Source organism: Protopterus annectens, chromosome 2.part1, assembly GCF_019279795.1.
Source record: "Protopterus annectens isolate FY-2018-M chromosome 2.part1, PAN1.0, whole genome shotgun sequence".
Taxonomy (NCBI): domain Eukaryota; kingdom Metazoa; phylum Chordata; order Ceratodontiformes; family Protopteridae; genus Protopterus; species Protopterus annectens.
Genome location: NC_056729.1, coordinates 1,336,849,610 through 1,336,870,626, shown reverse-complemented (window position 1 = coordinate 1,336,870,626; position 21,017 = coordinate 1,336,849,610). Strand labels below are relative to the sequence as shown.

Sequence of the window (21,017 nt, the reverse complement as noted above, 5' to 3'; positions counted from 1 at the left end):
TTTTCAATTACCTCCTAATACTGAGGGGTCAATGGCCTTATTTTGCAGTTATCCTCCTGGATCTCATTTTAGAATTTGACATGGTGGACCATGCAGCTCTTTTGGACTATCTTCAGTCCCACTGCAGGGCTACCATTATTTTACTGAAATGCTTTTCCACCTGATCGTCAGGATACACTTAGCTTATTGCATTAGGGACATACGCTTCATTTCTTTAAGCTATTGTGTCTGGTGTCCAACAGAAGTCCATTATGGGTACCGTTATTGTTTCATGTGCATATACGACCATTGGGAGAATTCATTAAAGGTGGAGGTCTCCAGTATGATTACTTTGCTGATGATAACCAACTTTACCTCTCCAACTGTCAAAACATGATGTTTACTGCTAATTCAAATGGACAAGATTTGGAACACATTCAAGTTTAGATGACTAATAATTTTCTAAATCTTAACATGTCCAAGATTACAGCCATAACTATTCATGCCATTTAAGAGATTCTTACTTTCCTTTTGCAGCCCTTCTCCACAGACACACAGGATCACAGCTGCTCAGGGCTTGCAAGATTGACTCTTCCACTCAGTATAAAAAATTGTCAGTTTCTTTGTCTTTCCACATCACTCTGCATAAAATTATCTTTCTTCCACTTGGAGGATTTGCAGCCTGCAAAAAATATTTTTCAGTATAGACAGTATGCAGACTATCACCTCTGAATAACACTGGACAAACTACGAAAACCACCCGTACCACTAAGCTTGCAGCCAATACTACTGGTAAAGGGAAAGATCACTTCATGTGTTAATGTACTTCAGGCTTCTTAAAGTCATTATATCTTGATATGTATGGATTTCTTATCCATGTGCAACTTTTTAAAACTTTACCTGCTCAGCTATTATACTGAGTTACTCACATTTTATTAGCAAAAGCATTCACACTGCTGTTCAAAGCGTTTCTTACCTCCATTGCCACTGATCATTTTTCTTGGGTTAATTCCTCCATCTGTGAAGCCTAAGTCCCATGTCAATGCTAAACGTAACTTCCACATTACCTGTCTAAACAATACAGCTATTGAAGGAGTTACCCATATCAAAATTTTTTTTTTTTTTTATTTATTTAACATTTGTTGACCGGGAAAGTCTGACTAGGTTCCACAGATCCTGTTTTCAGCAGAGGCTGGGGGAGAAATGCTCCAGAAGCATGTCTTTAGAATGTGGGAGGAAACCAGAGTACCCGGAGGAAACCCACGCGAACGCAGGGAGAACATGCAAACTCCGCACAGAAGGCACCCCAGCCGAGAATCGAACTGGAGAACCTCTTGCTGTGAGGTGACAGCATTAACTGCTGCACCACTGTGCCGCCCAAAATGCTTGGAGTTACCGTAGATAACAATTTAAAGTTTGATCATGACATACAAAACTGTACAAATAAAAATCATCAAAAGCTAGGTCTGCTGTGTAGAGAAAAAAACCTTACTCCTTCTAGAAGAATCTCCCATCGCTATGGCTCACCTATTTTCACTAATATACAGACCTCTCTTAAATCACAACTGGAGCAATGCTATAATAAGATAGCTAAACCTGCAGCTAACCTACCACATAAAGCTCCTCATTGTTTTGCATTACATGCTCTCATCTGGTTAGAAATCCCACATCAAATAGTCCATGCATAACTTCTTTTAACCCATAAAATAGTATTTAACCCCTCTACCTGCCCTTGCCTTTCCTACGTACTTCATCACGATCTCTCAAATTGCCCTCTGTGCTCTCAAAACAAAAACCTCCTTGAAATGTGCACACCAAAAATGTATGGGACAAAGTCTATACTTGCACTGCATATTCAAACTATGGAACTCTCTCCTAAATTCAATCAGAATTATATCTAGCCTCCATGGATTTAAGTTCTATCTCAAAGAATTTCTCAATAACTCATGGCTATGCCAGTGCACCTCACCTGTATGATGTACATCAACAAATACCACACACTCATACTAACCACCTGTTATAATATCTGTATCTGCCCTCACCACATTATTGGGGGGCTTGCATCTTTTTTATATTAATTTTTTTTATTTAGTAACATAATAGACTATACTTCTAATACTTTTCTGTAAATTGATTGTCATGTTTAATTGTTAAGGGCCCCAGTGGCATAATGGTAAGGCATTGGCCTCCTAAGCCAGGGATTGTGGGTTTGAGTCCCATCTGGGGTGATATAATCTTGATATTATATTATTATTATTGAATCACTGGTGTCTCCTCATGCTTTGTTCTATCCTATGTATTCCACTGTCAAATTGTATGCACATATGCATTTTTATTTCATCTATACTACTATTTTATTTGATGTCATCTAACTCTTTGATGCTTTTCTCCATGGGCCTCAGCAGAAAATGGGTATTTATTACCCAACTTAGCTATCCTGGTAAACAAATGTCAATAAATAATAAATAAATGAATAAATACAATAAGTCATAATTGATAATGATGATAACCTGGAATTTTTGGAGAATGTGAGAACCATAGGTGTGGTACTGGTCAACGGGTCTGTAGCACCTAATCGAAATGGCTAAACATCGAACGCCATTTCATCGACCACTAAATATCGAACTCCCATTCACTCATTTTTTTCCTAGGGAAAAAAAATTGCTTGGCCAACCAGAAACAACACACCACTTCAAACATTGTAAAGGGGGGGGGCTGTGCCTCCCACCCCCCTAACTAAATATACCAATTCTGAGATTGCACTATAGTGGGAAAAAGGGCAAATTCACGACAATGGCTAAGAGATTTTTTCCCTTGGAAAAGAATTGATAAATCGGCCATTCGCGTAAATGGTAATTTGATATTTAGTGGTCGATGAAATCGCGTTCGATATTTAGCCATTTCGATTAGGTAATATAGACCCCTGGACAGCAGACTGGCAAATAGGGACCAGCTGCCATCTGTTGTGAGTTCACTGTAATTCTACCTAAGGAATATTACGCACATAAAACATCTTTTGCCTAAGGAACATCACCCACATAAAACACTTTCTGTCTAAGGAACATCACCCACATTAAGCACTTTCTTCCTGGACAAGATGTCTCCATTGCTGTTCACATCCTGGTTCCTTCTCATCTTGATCACTGCACGTCAGTGCACCTAATATTTAACTATTCTGAATGCAGATGGTGCAGAATTCTGCTGACTGGTTACTTAGTGATATGTTTATTAACATAGTACTCTAGTTCTATGCAGTCTGTATTGAATGTCAGTTTGGTTTTCTATCACCTTTAGGGTTTTACTATTAGTGGACTCAGCCCTATATGAGCTGAGTATCCAAAAGTCAAAGGTGCTCCTGGCCCTTTATAGTCCTAATGTTTTTTGTGATAGTCCTTGCTAGTTTGCTAGAGACTCTTAGTGTCTGTTTGGAGAAGTCAAACATGTCATCTTTTTCTTATCAACAACCTGTAACTCTCCCTTTTTTTCCCAGCTTAACACAATGTGGTGATATATATCCAAACTCTGCCCCCAGCATAGCCAATTCCTCTAATTCCATAAAACCCTAAATTTCACAAACCTAAACATACAAAGCTTAAGAAACAAAATTCCACTGATGCATGCTTGGATAATTCAAAACACACCTGATTTTATGGCTATCCCAGAGACATAGCTCAAACCTTATATCAAATACACAGAATTCCTTCCCGCAGGCTATGCCTGCCTCAGATCAGATAGACCAAAAAAAAAGAATGGAGGCATTGCCTTACTACACCCAAATACCCTCACTGTAGCTCCATTCACCAAACCTGTTCCAACATTCTCCACAGCAGAACTACTAGTAGCCTTTATTAAACAACTGTAAGAGCCTCTGCATTGTGGTCTTATACATCCCCCACAGGCAATAACATTTTTATATTAGAGGATATCCTAGCCTGGACATCTAGGAACATTCATAATGAAACAATTATCCTAGGAGATGTCAACATCTACTGGCTAGATATCTCCCATCAACATATCGCTACCAACATTAACTTGTATAACTATACACAATTCATCACTAATATAACCAGACCCCGCAATAGTAATAACAAAGCCTCAGTCCTGGACTGGATCTTAGTTTCAGAACTTAGTAAAATCTCCTCCTCAGGCACCTTAAATGATATTAGTGAAGTACAGTTTTGTACCTACCATAAATGTAGATGTTCGAGTGTTCACCCTGCTGCAGTCATCACACTTGGGTTATCCTGCCGTCAGGCGGTCCCACAGTCGGCCCGAATTCCAAAGTCTTGGTCCGGCGTCGGTTGCTGTCGCTTCTTCCCTGATGTCAGTGTGCCAGGGGTATATAAGAGGCATCCAATGCCATTTTCTTGAGTTTTTCTTGCCCCAGATGTCAGGTGCCCCCAATAGGTAGGCAATATATATATATATATATATATATATATATATATAGCTATATAAAAATAAAACAATACCTTCAGGCACAAGAAAATACAGAGGTTGTATAGGATAGAGTGGTATAGATAAGTTCAGCTAGTTCAAAGGGGATGGAGGGAGGGTAACCTGGACTGCAGCAGGGTGAACACTCGAACATCTACATTTATGGTAGGTATAAAACTGTACTATGTTCATCGTGTTACCCTGCTGCAGTCATCACACTTGGGTTGAATCCCAAAGCTAAGGATGGGTGGTGGAGTTAAACAGGGTTAGAAGGAGCTAGTAGGCCCTGCAAAACTGCAGTGGCAAAACCAGCTCTAGTCTTAGAATATAGAGGTAAGTGATGGTGTTTGGTGAAGGTGTGCACTGAACTCCAGGTTGCAGCTTCCAGAATATCCTTGGTTGGCACTCCCCTGAGAAAGGCTGCTGATGTAGCAGTAGCCCTGTTGGAGTGGGACCTAATGTTAGCAGGTACCTGTTTCCCATGATGCGTGTAGCAGAAACGTATGCAATGCCCTATCCATTTAGAAATGGTTTGTTTTGAGATAGCTTTTCCTTGTGATCCTGCAGCATAGGCTACAAAGAGCTGGTCAGATTTTCTGAAAGCCTTAGTTTTATCCAAGTAGTAAAGTAATTGCCTGTGAATGTCCAAAGAGTGTGCAGGAGTCTTTCTCCTTTGTTCTGGGGATTTGGGAAAAGGGTGGGCAAATGAATGGTTTGGTTTAGGGCCACACTGGATACCACCTTTAGCATAAAGAAAGGGTTAGTTCGTAGAGATACTCTGTCTTGATGAAAAATGAGGAAAGGCTCCACTGCCATTAGTGCCTGTAGCTGTGAGACTCTTCTAGCTGAGGTTATTGCTAGTAGCAGGGCAGTTTTCCATGAAAGAAATTTTAAATCAGCTGAAAAAGCTGGTTCAAAGGGCGGCAGTGTAAGCTTTTCCAGAACAAAGTTGAGATCCCAAGTAGGTGTTGGTGCTCTCCTGGGTGGTCTTATGTTCTTAGCCCCTCTGAGGTACTGTCTTAGGAGTGGATGTGAGAATAAAGGAGGATCCGTGTTGTAATGAGCTGAAATTGCTGAGGCGTGGATCTTAATAGATGAAAAGGAAAGTCCTTTGTGTAACATCTCAGTTAAATATTGTAGAATCTGAGGAATGTTTGGATCAAGGGGATTTTGGCCTTTAGCCTGGATCCAGGCGCAAAATCTTTTCCATTTGTCTGAATAGGTTTTCCTGGTGCTGGGCCTCCTGGCCTCCAGAATGACATCCATAACAGCTTTGGATAGAGGTGTTGGCTGGTTGTTTAGGAAATTTGCCATGCAGCCAGGTTTAAAGTCTTGAGCTGGCTGTGTAAAATCTGATTGTCTCACTGGGTGAGCAGGTGAGGAATTTGTGGTAAAATCCATGGTGGGCCGTGGGCCATGTTCCTTAGAATTGGATACCAATGCTGGCTTGGCCAGTCTGGTGCAATGAGTATCATTTGTGGCCTCTCTAATCTGACTTTCAGCAGTACCTTTGCTAGAAGAGGCAGTGGAGGAAAGGCATACACTGTTAATGTTTTCCAACTGAATGAGAGGGCGTCCACTTTCCAAGCTTGTGGATGGAATGTCCTTGTGCAAAATTTTTGAAGTTGGTAGTTTTTGGGGCTGGCAAACAGATCTATGTCTGGGCGTCCCCATTTTTGAGCTATCATTGCAAATATTTGTGGATCTAGTTTCCACTCATGTGGATCCATGATGTTTCTGCTTAGGTCGTCTGCCAATGTGTTTTTCTTTCCTGGCAGGAATTGTGCTTGTAATTGAACCTGGTAAGACAGTGCCGTGTTCCACAAGGTCATTGCTTGCCTGCATAGAGGGTAGGAATGTGTGCCCCCTTGCTTGTTTATGTACCACATTACTGTGGTATTGTCCATCTTTATTATTAGTTGTCCTGGGTGTAAGAGGTCCTTGAAAGCTGTTAGGGCATTCTGTACTGCTAGCATTTCTTTTTGATTGATATGCAGATGCTTTTGATCTGTAGTCCATTTGCCCTGAATGCACTGTCCTGCCATGTGGGCTCCCCAGGCATAGTCCGATGCATCTGTTGTCATAGTTTGCCTGGCTGTGGGTAACGTGAAAGGCTGACCCTTGTTGAGGTGACATGCCTGTGCCCACCATAGAAACTCCTGTTGAAGGCAGGGAATGAGTGGTATCATTGTTTCTAAGCTGTGGCTGTGCTGAGTCCATACGCTTTTCAGGTACCATTGTAATTTTCTCATATGCAGTTTTGCAAATGGCATTAGTAGTATGCAAGATGCCATGAATCCCAAGGCCTGCAGAATTTTTCTTGCAGGGAGTTGGGTCTTCGTTGCCATTATTTTGAAATATTGAGTCAGCTGTTGTTGCTTGTCTGGCATGAGATAAGCCATCTGGGCCGTTGTATTCAAGCTGGCACCCGGGAATATTATGTTTTGTGAGGGCACTAGTTTTGATTTCTTTTCGTTTACTGTGTACCCTAGGCAACTTAGAAGGTGTTTGACAAATGCCAGATGCTTTAAAAGAATGTCCTTGCTTTCTGCTTGAATAAGGCAGCCGTCCAGGTATGGGTATATTTGAATTCCTCTTTGTCTGCAGTATGCAATTACTGGTGCCAGGCATTTTGTGAAGACCCTGGGCGCAGTAGATAAGCCAAAGGGCAGTGCAGAGAATTGATAATGCATTGAACCTGCAATGAAGTGGAGGTATCTTCTGCAATTTTGTTTGATAGGGACATGCAGGTATGCCTCCTTGAGGTCCAACGTTAATAGCCAAGCATTCTTGCACAGCATGGGAAGAAGCTGCTGTAGTGTTAGCATCTTGAATTTTGGTACTTGCAGATAGGTGTTCAGAATTGAAAGATCCAGAATGGGTCTCCATGCTTTGTCTTTTCTTGGGACTAGAAAGAGTCTTGAGTAAAATCCTTGTCCTTGCTCCTGTGCAGGTACCTGTTGAATGGCTCTCATGTCCATGAGAGCCGTAATTTGTTTTTGTGCCTCTGCCCATTGATTTGGTGGCAGGTTTGGCATTCCTTTTATCCTTGGCAAGGTATGAAAGTGGAATCTGTATCCTTGTGAGACAATGTTTAGGACCCATTTGTCTTTTGTGATGATGTGCCAGTTGTCTGCAAAAAATGCTAATTTTCCTCCCAAGGGAGCTGCCAGGAGAGATTTGCTTGGTAGTTTGAGGATTGAGTCATTGTGTTTGTCTTCTGCTAGCTTAGGCCCTGTCTTCTCCTCCTTTCTGGGTAGCAGTACCCCATTGGCGAGGTTTGTAAGGGCCTTGTGACTGACCTCTGCCCCTTGGGCGTCTGTATTTGCCCCTCTGTGATCTGTCAGAAGCTGGAAAGGACTAGTTTTTTGTTGGCTTTTTAGCTTTTGCTGTTAGTGATAGTAATGAAATTTATTTATTTATTTATTTTACATTTGTTAACTGGGCTAGTCTGACTGGATATATTTCCATTTTCAGCAGAGGCCCGGGGAGAAAAGCTCCACATATGGACATAAGAGATTTATAATGAGTACAAATAACAAGTTACAGACTTGTAACACTTCAACCAATGCATCTTGATTACAAAAAGAAGGCAACTGGAAAAACTAAAATACATTCTATTAAACATCAATACAACTTCTATAACCCGATAAATGATAAGAGAGACCAGGGAAAAGAACTAAAACATTGAAACCTAAAACTAGATTACAAAGAAGTACACTACCTAGACTATCTAAATACTATCATCTTTAGCGTAATTACATATTGTAGCATGAGAAGAGAAAGTAAAGGGACAGGAGTTAGCAAAAAAAAAGCAGTAGAAGGGCAGTGTAGAGTTGATAAAGATATAAGCTTCCTGGGAATAGGGTCAGAGACACAAGGAATAGGATTTGTGAGGAGAAGGAGGCAAGGTGGTGAAAGGCCAGTTAAGGGGGGGGGGGCGTAAGAAAAGGGAGAGGAGTGGTAGGTAAGGAACTAACATTTAATCAGGATTTGAAGTCAGGATAGTCATCAGCTTGGACCTCACTCTCCTTGTCTCGGAATATACAATAACTGGTCATCACACTAAACACCATTCTAAGCTTGACTGGATCATCTCTGGCTAATCAGACATGTGCTTCCATATTAACACTCCCCCATTCATATACTTCAGTCCCTTTAAAAGCAGGAATCACAAAATGGCTACCTTCAGGCCTCAGATTGACCATGAAGCAGCAATATACTGGATCAGGAAGCTACCATGCTTAATTACTAGCTGCAGTAATGACTTTTCTTTTTGTTTTGGAAAGAACAGCCCTCAGATGTGTACCAGTCATGTAGCCCTCATGGTTATTTGAATTCTGAGACCCGTACTTAAAAGTTATCATAATAGTATTGTCTAAACAAGGAACACTAGTACCTTCAAGCTACTTCTATCATCAGCTTGGATATCACATATAGCTGTAATGATGCTGAACAACTATTTTGTGAACTAAACAGCATTGTAATAATCATAGAAAGCAAACTTCTTTCCATGAGATATAGAAGAATCAAGGAGCTAAGAAGTGTATGCCAGCTGATTAAGCACATTCACAGCTTGCAAAAATCTGAAGTCATAGATTAGATTTAGACAATGGTGAATGTCTGTAGAGACAGACATTTACATAAATATTTTTAGCAGTATAGAACAGAGCACAATGGCTCATTCTTTAACCTCATGCTTGCGAGGTTTTTTTTCTGGAAATGCATCTGTTTCCTTAAAATATTCATATTTTTATGTTATTCTTTCATTCTGAGATACCCATGTTATACATTTTAGGGCCTTGAGGGAGCTGGAACCTTTACCAGCACTTAATATTTGCAAGACAAAGATGTATCAAGGATAGGAAGCCAGCATGTGCAGGATGCACATATTCGACCTTTGGATGAGACATTAAAATAGTGTCCCATCTACCTGAGGTGGTGGTAGCTCAGGTGAATATAAATAATCTCATGGGACTTATCAAAAAAAGTGAGGAAAATTCCCTGACACCTTGGCCAAATTTACCCTAATAGTATAAATACCACTTTGGGGTCTCCCTGAAAAGAGGCTACTAGTCTAGTGGGACTAACCCAGTACACAAAAGATTAATTAACTAACTAACTAACTAACTAACTAACTAACTAACTAACTAACTAACTAATTAAATGCTTGTCTGTCTCTCTATGTCTCTCACACACACATACACACACACACACACACACACACACACACACACACACACACACACACACACACACACACACACACACACACACACACAGGCGCAGGTTGAAGGATCACACATTTAACTGTGACATGTCTTTAGGGTGTCTTCTACAGCCACTCAAGAACCAGCTTCTCATATTCCACTAACTTTCAGCAAGGGACTTGAATGACTGTAATCCCATCTGCCCAGATGCCCATACAGGTGCTCAAATATAAAAGTGAGTTCAGTGATGCAGTTACTTTGCCAGATGAATGCAAGCAAGTACTCACCAGTAAATGGTGAGGGAAAATGGGAAGTGTGAGTTTAGGTTTTGGGAAGGGAAGGAGATTTTAGGTTTATGGATTGATCAGAAGGTAGCAAAATGTTAGAGGTAGGGAGGAGAGGGGGGGTTTAAGTTATGGACTGATGTAGAGATATCAGAAGGTTAGGCTCAGGGAGGGGAGGGAAGGTTTACCTTTAGGGAGCGATCAGGAGATTGGGGTTATAGAGGGAAAGCGGATTTTAGGTCAAGGGCCCGATCGGGAAATTATAGTTAGGGACTGGGGGGAGGTTTTAAGGTTAGGGTCAAAGTTCTGGGAGGTATAGTTAGCCTTTTGTAACTTCACAGGGATCGAGTTAGTGGGAGTTAGAGCACTTACCAACACAAGTAAGTGGCAGCTTGGAACTGTGTCGCAAACTAATGGTACGTGTGCACTTATAGTAGATCCATCTCTGGGATGTAGCAGAAAATGAGAACGCCCAGCAAAAACAGACAAACAAGAACATGTAGACTCCGCACAAAAGGTACCACAGTTAGGAAATGAACTGAAGGAAGTGTTATAAGGCAACAATGTTAACTGTTGCACCACTGTGCTGCCCCAGTCGTTTGGTGCTCCTTAAAAGATACCCATGTATGTTTTAGTTCTACTGTTGTGATCTGGGTGAAAATGCAATTAAATAAAGTCATATGCTGCCTAGCATGAGTATTTTTGACATTTTTTGGGTATCATCTGTCCAGTTATTCACAGAATTTCCACATTTTCCTCATACATTTGGTCTGGTTTTCATAAAATTTGTGGTTTTCTGGAAAATTGTTGAGGACTGAAACAACCAAATAATGACAATAATTTAAGTGTCAGACTTCATATCCTTCAGAAAATGCATTCTGATGTAAATGCTGTTGCACCTTTCTATATTTATAAGAACAATATTTAAAATTTGTCCCTATTTTGGGCCTCTGTCTCCCCATTATTTTTGGCTTTGTCCAGAATTTTTGCACAAAGAGGTTGAAAGGTGTGACACTAACCTAAATTGTTTATTCCCTCTTAACAATGAAGGCTCCTAAGAGCAATATTTTAGTCACACAGCTCCCTGCAACCTTATTGCCATCCCCAAGGAAGGAGGTTGGTATAATGGCTAAGATGCTTACCTTATAGACACAAGGTGCAGGGTTTGATTCATATATAGGGTAATTGGCTAGGCTTAAAATGACCCACAATGGAAGTTAGACTAGTACTAATCTATGAACCTACACTAACTCTTAGCACATCTAGCTAGGAAAGACTAACCTTACACCACAGGTTTGTGTTCTTCCTAGAGAAACAAAAACTGTTGTTGTTGTTGTTGCGTCTTTCGGCTTATCCCGGTTAGGGGTTGCCACAGCGGAACTCCGGTCCGCTAATGTTTGGTAGTGGATTTTTACGTGCCAAGTTACCAGCCCTGATGCACAACCTTCAACGAAGGCACACCCATTCACGTATGCCTCCACACAGAAGACGCTCTAGCTGAGAATCAAATGGGACAACATCTTGCTGTGAGGCGACAACGCTACTGCAGCACCACTACCATACTGCGGTGGTGGTGCTGTGGTAGCATTGTCACCTCACAGTATGATGTTGTCCTGTTCGATTCTCAGCTAAAGCATCTTCTGTGCGGAGATATGCAGGAATGAGTGTACCTTCATTGAAGGTTGTGCATCAGAGCTGACAACTCAGTACGTAAAAATCTACTGCCAATCATTAGCGGTCCGGAGTTCTGCTGTGGCGACCCCTAACCGGGAAAAGACGAAAGATACAACAACAACCATGATTCATAAAGCCCAGAAGTATACAGTAAGGTCATTACATGCACAAATTTATGGGGATGCATGTGCACACTACCAGCAAAATAGCTCACACAAGTTTAATTTCCCCAGAGACAGTGATATCTGTGCACTGCTGAGCAGCATTATCACAGCATTAACAAAACGTTGCATGTGTGCAGAGTCAGAGAATATAGTGACAGCTCTTACTGTCTCCATTAAAATGCACACAAACTTTAAGGTACGCCTACACTTGACACTTAAACTGTTAGAGTAATGCAGCATCCTGTCCATCTAATCACAAGTCCTCCTGATCAATAAAGCATTTGTTATGCAAATAAAACTTGTTTACCAATAATTCATCTCACCCCTTACCATGGAACGGCTGTAATGTTGCAGAAATACTGAAAAGTACAGGAGTACAAGAGCCAAAACACTGGTGAAGTATGTACATAACTGCCTGGAATGAATGAATTACTGCAATAGTTACCTTAGATTGCATTTAAACTGACCTACAGACAGTACTATCAGAAATGTGGTTGTGATGGAAGTTTGTAGTTCATTTAGCAAAAGTAATACTGCTGCTCTCTGATTACACTTGTAATTAGAAAGTTTTTACACAATCCCTCAAGGATACAAGAAAGTATGTTATTTACTGTATGCTAATCTATCTGTTGTACTTAATAGGTGCATATGTACCCTTCCCTGCCAGGATAACCAGCAGTCATACTCCTCTCTACATCTTTACCTCCATCCCCTCCCTCTTGAAGCCTCGGTACTTGACTGCACTATTTCCCTCCCTTACTCCTTGTCCTCCTATCTCCCTCCAGGAGCTACCGTAGCAGTATAGTTTTTACCCACTAGATGGCACCCTTCTCCTGATACTTTCCTTGTACGTCTACCTACTGCTTCATATTAGAAACTCTCAGTGAATTTGTTTTTTCTTACTTTCTTTTTTTGTAGCCTCACTGTACCCCTTCTAACTCACCACCACAATTCTCTTAGCTACCCTCCCTCTCACACTTCCACATATGTCTACTCCCACCTTTACTCTCCTCTACCTTTACTTACCCGCAGTAGTCAGCATTTCACTGATTGTTTTCACTGAATTCTCTTTTTTCATCCTTCACCTGGTTCTTCCCGCTCCATTCGCCCTGCGGGCTCACTCTGCTCCCCTACCATACCCCCAAATTCCACCCACCCCTGGTGTACCTAGCCTTATACCTCTCTAACCACTCTCACCTCCCCATGATCCAATCCCATCCCACATCTCGTTAAAGATCTCCTATCTTACAATACTCTTCATAATTAACTTTATACTCTTACCTACTTATTCTCCACCCTTTACTACTTCAGCACTATGCCTACTTATCCCATATCAACTTACCTCAAACCCATACTACTGCTCTTAAATCTGCCTTTCCTTTTCCTTCCTTATATCCTAACTGCCTATGAACATCTTAGCTTCACTAACTTCCAGCTGAACACAAAAGATACTAACCCATCATCCTCGTCAGCCACTCTTAAACATATCAACATTACTTCTGTAACTAACTACCTTCTCCCAAAGTATCATAGAGTCATCCACATTAGCTATAAACTCCACCAAGTCAAAAAAGTGCATAACATATTGAATCTTACTCTAATTCACAAACCAAGACTACACCTTCACCTCCTACTTGATGGTGACATTCATCCCAATCCTGGCCCATCCATTTTTTAGACCAGCTAACCCAGAGAAACCCTCTCCCTCTTCCTTTCATACCCCTACTAGGCCTCCTAACTCCCTCTTCATATCTCATTTAAACATACGAAGTGTCAATAACAAAGTGACTCACCTTCATGCCCTATTGGATGTATTTACCTTTGACATTCTCTGCCTATCCGAAACATGGTTAAAACCAACAACCCAAGACTATGAAATCATCCCTCCTGGGTATAGCATTATAAGAATGGATCACCCTAACAATAAGAGTGGGGGAGTAGCCTTATTATACAAAGCAGGCCTACAAGTTACACCACTTGATATACACCCACCTTCTGATAGCAACGCTGAAATTCTTATTACTAAGCTTCAGCTAAATATTAGTAAGGCTATCTACATTATATGCTCATATCTTCCTCCAGGTAGTAACATCACCTTCCTTGAAAATATCCTTAGCTGGCTATCCACTAACTACCCACAAGAAACCATCCTCCTAGGCAACTTTAATATAGACTGGAATACATGTAATTCCAATAACCCATCTAACCACATAAACCTTTATGGCTTCTCCCAAACTATCACTTCACCTACTCGTATCCATAAACCTACTAACAAAGAATCCACCCTAGATTGGATTCTTATAAATATTCTATCCACATCATATATGACAGGTATCCTACCTGCAGACATTAGTGATCACTCTTTAACTTACATAATTCAACATAAGACTAATATTACCAGTCCCTCAACTTTTAAAACATCTCGTTGCAATAAACATTTTAACCCAGAACACTTCCAGAATGAACTGAGTGTGTGCAACTGGTCATCTTTAAAACACCTGCAACTAGATGAAGCAGTGGCGTATGTATGTACTGAGTGTATGCGACTGGTCATCTTTAAAACACCTGTAGCTAGATCACCTTTAAAACACCTGCAACTAGATGAAGCAGTGGCGTACGTATGTACTGAGTGTACGCGACTGATCACCTTTAAAACACCTGTAACTAGTTCACCCTTAAAACACCTGTAACTAGATGAAGCAGTGGCATACTTATGAACTGAGTGTATGCGACTGGTCACCTTTAAAACACCTGTAACTAGTTCACCCTTAAAACACCTGTAACTAGATGAAGCAGTGGCATACGTATGTACTGAGTGTATGCGACTGGTCATCTTTAAAACACCTGTAGCTAGATCACCTTTAAAACACCTGCAACTAGATGAAGCAGTGGCGTACGTATGTACTGAGTGTACGCGACTGATCACCTTTAAAACACCTGTAACTAGTTCACCCTTAAAACACCTGTAACTAGATGAAGCAGTGGCATACTTATGAACTGAGTGTATGCGACTGGTCACCTTTAAAACACCTGTAACTAGATCACCTTTAAAACACCTGTAACTAGACAAAGCAGTGGCATACTTCAACTCTAAGTTCCTTGAAATCTTGGATTTCCATGCCCCTTTTTGTACTCGAAGGAGCACTACCGAAACTGCACCTTGGCTTACAAAGGAAACTAAGCAAAAGATTCTACTAAGAAACAAATTTTGGGCCAAATGGCGTTCCTCTAAAACCTATCAGATCAGCTAAAATTTAAACAACTTAGAAACTCAACTAAAACATCAATACTACTGGACAAAAAAAACTTCTTCTTTCAACTCCAACATTCCAACCAAAAAAGTCCACAAAAATTCTGGTCAGGAATCAATAGACTACTACATCCCGGCAACTCTAAAACTCCAACCCCCTCTGGAATCACCAACAACACTCCCAAACCAATTGCTGATTCCTTCAATACCTTCTTCACTGAAGCTATCCAGTCACTTGCTAACTCTCTACCTCCTGTATCCTCTAATCTTTCCTCATCCTTACCCACTTTCCAACTCTAACCTGTGCCTGCATCCCTTATCTGTACTCTCCTTCAAAAACTTAAACCCTCTACCCCCTCTGCCGACCTCTTACCTGCTAAATATCTTCAAATAGCAGCGAAATTTATTGCTTACCCTATCTCTATCCTAATTAATAGAATCATCATTGAAGGCACCATCCCATCCATCTGGAAAATCTCACATATAATTCCCCTACACAAAGGTGGTAACTCAACAGAACTTTCTAATTACCGTCCAATTGCCCTGTTCTCTCCCATAGCTAAAATCATGGAAAAATGCATCCATCGTCAACTGCTTAGACCACCTCCTCCAAAATAACCTTTTAGCTAGCTCGCAACATGGCTTTCGACCTTTTCACAGTACTACTACAGCCCTCTTATCATTCTCTGACCATATTAACAAGAACCATAACAATAACACCCTGTCCTCTGCTATCTTTATAGATCTTTCAAAAGCATTTGATATGGTTAACCATCACCTACTATTGAATATACTTAAGTCCCTTTCACTTGAGTGGTTAGCACTATTTCTTGTTGTTGTTCAAGTCCTACTTAGACAACAGGCAACAGGCAGTACTCTGGGGCAACACTCTATCTTCCCAACTTCCTGTCTCACAAGGTTCTATTCTGGGCCCTCTTCTATTCTCTATCTTTATAAACAATCTGTCTACTAGTATCCCACATGCTGTATCCATTCAATACGCAGATGACTCTACCTTAATCTCCCCAGCTACTGAACCATCTGAACTGCAGTCACTCACCCAAAATGTCCCACACTCAAGTCCCCCCCACTTTACTTCACTATTAAATCTAAAAAAAATATAGTACAGTTATATCCCCTGACACTACCACTAAACTCTTAGGAGTAACAATTGACAACAGCTTTAACTTTGATACTCATATTAACACCACAATAAAATCAATTAACCGAAAACTAGGCTCCCTCTATAGAATTAAACCTTTCCTTACTCCCATAGCTAGAACTTCTATTGCCCACACCCACCTCATTTCAACACCCTTTTATGCATCCCCTATATACACAAATCTATCAAAAAGCAACCTCAACAAGCTGGCAGTCTCCTACAATAATATTGCCAGATTTTCTGCCGGCTTCCCTGTTAGATCCCACCACTGCCAAAATCTGAAACAACTGGGTTGGCTGGAACTGCAGAAACAAATTCTACTTCACCAACTATTACCCATAAAACCCTTTATCATCCAAGTAACACACCAATTCTCAGAAGTCTAACCTGCCCATATAAAAATCTAACAAACCTACGCTCTGCAAACAAACTACTTGTTTCTACTCAAAAACCTAACAATAAAGCAGGAGAATCCCTCTTCACTAACACTGTAGGCCAAAGCTGGAATCTACTTCCTGGTGAACTTACATCTCTTTCTTCAACTTCACTATTTAAAAAGAAACTTAAATCATACCTTACAACTCACTGGCTATGTCCTTGTACTAACCCTGACTAATATATCTCCCACTGTTAGTCTTGCCCAACATCTTTTTTAAATCACTCTTTCTTCAACTTTAAGGCCACAAGCATTTAAGCTGACTTACTGTAACTAGGAACAACTGAATTGGCCATCTTACTGTCTTATCAACAAGTTACTACCCTACAGCTAATTCTTCCAATCCCATTTTTAAGTACTTTGTGCTCTTATTCCTGCTCATCACTTTTCTTTGGGTGTCTACCACATACTTCTAAATCCTTGTCTCTCTTCTCATAGTATAAAAAAAAAATGTTACCATGAAATACATGTTATTGTCTAACAAGATTCTTGTAATTAATGTTTAATATTCTGTTTGTGTATGTCTTCTGTGTGGAGCTTTTCTCCACGGGCCTCTACTGAAAATGGATATATATCCAGCTAGACTAGCCTGGTCAACAAATGTAAAATAAATAAGTAGAAAACAGAAATCCAGCATTATCCTACAACAAATAAAATACATGTTATATGCAGGAAACACTCTAAATGGAAACTCTTCATTGCCAATGTGTCTTACAAGTATTATCCTGTAGTGAAATGAATGCTGAGTTAACAGTCAGAAACCCTCTTTTCTACATGATGTCATATATGCAAGATGGAAATTTATTTAGCTTCTACAATTACAGACTGAAGAACATCAACAAAATGCAACTGGATCCCAGCAAACAAATGCATGTATGCACTCATGCAATACTCACACACACACACACACACACACACACACACACATATCTATATATATATATATATATATATATATATATATATATATATATATATATATATATAAATATATATATAGCCACTTTTGAGATTTTGAGTATTTTTCCTCTGTTTATTTGATAAGTTTTTCTGCATAGTTGCCTAGTTTGAGCATTTTCTGGCTTGTTAAACTTGATTTCTGCATTAGTAACTGTATTTAGAGCACAACCAAAAGCTCTTTACTGAATTTCCTGTTTGCACTTAATTTAAAAATCGTTTTTTTTCTCAAAACTTGCATATTTTCTGTCTTTGGCCTAGCACTCTTGTGTGGGGTCATTTACTGCACTATTATAACTTGATATTACTTGTGAACCTCTGCTATCTCTGAAAAAACAAAAACAAAAAAAAATCTTGCTTTTTTTCCACTTTTCTGAGATTTAAAAAAGTTCAGTTACAGACTTGCTGTTCTTGAACTGTTTTCTAAGTTTCTGTGAGGCCATTTTTGCTTGGGCTAAAGGAAAGTCTCTCTGTTGATGAGTGGCAGTGAAAAACATTGAGCTGCTTCCCCGCCCCCGTGGGAGTGGTTACTGACTTGAAACTGTAGTTTTATTGGCCAACAGGGGTCATTTCCAAAACTCCTTCATCTTCCTCTCTTAAAACCTAGTTGCCTAGTGGTTTTGGCGTCTTTTCAGGCTTGTTGGCTGTTGGTGAAGCACCCACCAAGAGGAGAAAACGCTGAGAGAAAAAAGGAGCCACTTTTGAGATTTTAAGTATTTTTCCTCTGTTTATTTGATAAGTCTTTCTGCATAGTTACCTAGTTTGAGCATTTTCTGGCTTGTTAAACTTAATTTCTGCATTAGTAGCTGTATTTAGAGCACAACCAAAAGCTGTTTACTGAATTTCCTGTTTGCACTTAATTTTAAAATCGTTTTTTTCTCAAAACTTGCATATTTTCTGTCTTTGGCCTAGCACTCTTGTGTGGGGTCATTTACTGCACTGTTATAACTTGATATTACTTGTGAACCTCTGCTATCTCTGAAAAAACAAACAAAAAAAAAAATCTTGCTTTTTTCCCACTTTTCTGAGATTTAAAAAAGTTCAGTTACAGGCTTGCTGTTCTTGAACTGTTTTGTAAGTTTCTGTGAGGCCATTTTTGCTTGGGCTAAAGGAAAGTCTCTCTGTTGATCAGTGGCAGTGAAAAACATTGAGCTGCTTCCCTGCCCCCGTGGGAGTGGTTACTGACTTGAAACTGTAGTTTTATTGGCCAACAGGGGTAATTTCCAAAACTCCTTCATCTTCCTCTCTTAAAACTTAGTTGCCTCGTGGTTTTGGCATCTTTTCAGACTTGTTGGCTGTTGGTGAAGCACCCACCAAGAGGAGAAAATGCTGAGAGAAGAAAGGAGCCACTTTTGAGATTTTAAGTATTTTTCCTCTGTTTATTTTTTAAGTTTTTCTGCATAGTTGCCTAGTTTGAGCATTTTCTGGCTTGTTAAACTTGATTTCTGCATTAGTAGCTGTATTTAGAGCACAACCAAAAGCTGTTTACTGAATTTCCTGTTTGCACTTAATTTTAAAATCGTTTTTTCTCAAAACTTGCATATTTTCTGTCTTTGTCCTAGCACTCTTGTGTGGGGTCATTTACTGCACTGTTATAACTTGATATTACTTGTGAACCTCTGCTATCGCTGAAAAAACAAAAACAAAAAAAAATCTTGCTTTTTTCCCACTTTTCTGAGATTTAAAAAAGTTCAGTTACAGGCTTGCTGTTCTTGAACTGTTTTGTAAGTTTCTGTGAGGCCATTTTTGCTTGGGCTAAAGGAAAGTCTCTCTGTTGATCAGTGGCAGTGAAAAACATTGAGCTGCTTCCTGCCCCTGTGGGAGTGGTTACTGACTTGAAACTGTAGTTTTATTGGCCGTTTTGGGTCAATTCCTGGCTCTTTCCAGCCCCTGCTATCAAGCACGCTTTAGCGTGCTTTAGCGAGATTTAGCACAGAGTTGCCACTAGAGCAGCATCGAGCAGCGCTGGTTTAACAAGGTTAAACTTTTTCTGGCTCCATAAAGTCTGTTCTTCATTTTTTCCCTTAGAACTGCTCTACTAATAATCTAAACAGTATATCCCTTAACTAAAAAGCGCAGCACTTGTTCCTAAAAGCTTTTTTTTTTCTCCAAAAAAAAAAAAAAAAAAAAAAAAAAAAAAGCTCAGCACTTGTCTTAAAAGCATCTTCTTTTCAGGTTTAGCACTTCTGTATTATACAAAGTCCCCCACTAGCAAACCCCCCCCAGGAGTACCCACTTCATTACTAAGTCCTCTCTTATTCAGTTACACCCCTAACTTCTTAATTTCTCTAGCATGTCGAAGGGCCAGATGCTGGCGTCCTCTCCTGTACAGTTGGTGAATTTGGGAATATTGAGGCAATGTTACAATTGCCTCATGTACACAGACAACCCTCTCCTCCTCCCACATAACACAAATACTTGCGAGAGATGCAGCTATTTAGCCAAACTGGAGGCTGAGCTCTCTCAACTCAGGACTGGCAAGACCAGACAGGAGGAGAAGGCAACTACACACACCACAAAACCAGTCTCACATAAAGCTATCACAACAATGAATCAAACACATAGACACACAAAGACATACTCGGAGGCTCTGAACAAAAATTTACCTAAACAGCAGAGGCCTCCAAAGCAGACACCCAAGCAACTGCCACCTCATGACACACCACAGGCAACACATAAACCACAAAATCAGTGTGCAAAGCAGTCACAGCCCTTAAGGCCAAATACAACACCAAACATACTTGTCATAGGTGACTCCATAGTCAGACACACTGACGTCCCACTCACCAGAGTGAACAAGGAGAGGGTCACAGTAAGCTGCCTATCGGGCGCTAGAATCCGCCACATAACACAAGCACTCGGGTCACTCCACAGCAAGTACAAATATGACACAGTCATTGTCCATGCTGGTGCGAATGACCTGAGACATACCTCCCTGGACTACATGAAAAGAGACATAGAGGAGCTCTCTGATTATGTAGCCCAGGCAGGTATGACCCTGACCCTAAGCAGTATCCTTCCTTCACCAAGAATGATGCCACAACATAGAGACAAGATGATCAGCTTTAACAATTGGCTTAATTTCTGGTATCATTCAAAGGGGATCCAGTGTCTGTCTGCCTGGGATGACATGCTTGACAAGCCATGCTGCTTCGCAAGGGACGGCTTGCACCTGTCACCCCTGGGATTCCGGATATTGGCTAAGGCTCTTGCCACCTCCATAGTGCCTTTTTTAGGCAAGGCTCAAATTCTAAACCTACCACCCTAGAAAACAAAAATGGGAAGAAACTAAGGGTAATGCTGCTCAATGCCAGAAGTCTAAATCTCAAAATGCACGCACTCAAGGCCCTTCTCAGTATGGAGAACATCGATGTCTGTGCTGTGACTGAAACCTGGTTCAAGGCTCCTGAGAGCACCCCGGCACTATCAGGTTTTACCTCATATCATGCGTTCCGGCCCCAAAA

General features: G+C 40.5%; 1 protein-coding gene and 1 non-coding gene across 2 annotated transcripts in view; one reads left to right on the top strand and one right to left on the bottom strand.

Annotated features, from left to right (window-relative positions):
- SLC2A5 (solute carrier family 2 member 5) overlaps positions 1–21,017 on the bottom strand; it is a 208,985-nt gene that overhangs the window by 60,795 nt on the left and 127,173 nt on the right. The gene's annotated exons all lie outside the window — the stretch shown is intronic.
- On the top strand, positions 2,136–2,207 carry TRNAR-CCU. Its single transcript has one exon. It is a non-coding gene; the product is annotated as a tRNA-Arg (tRNA).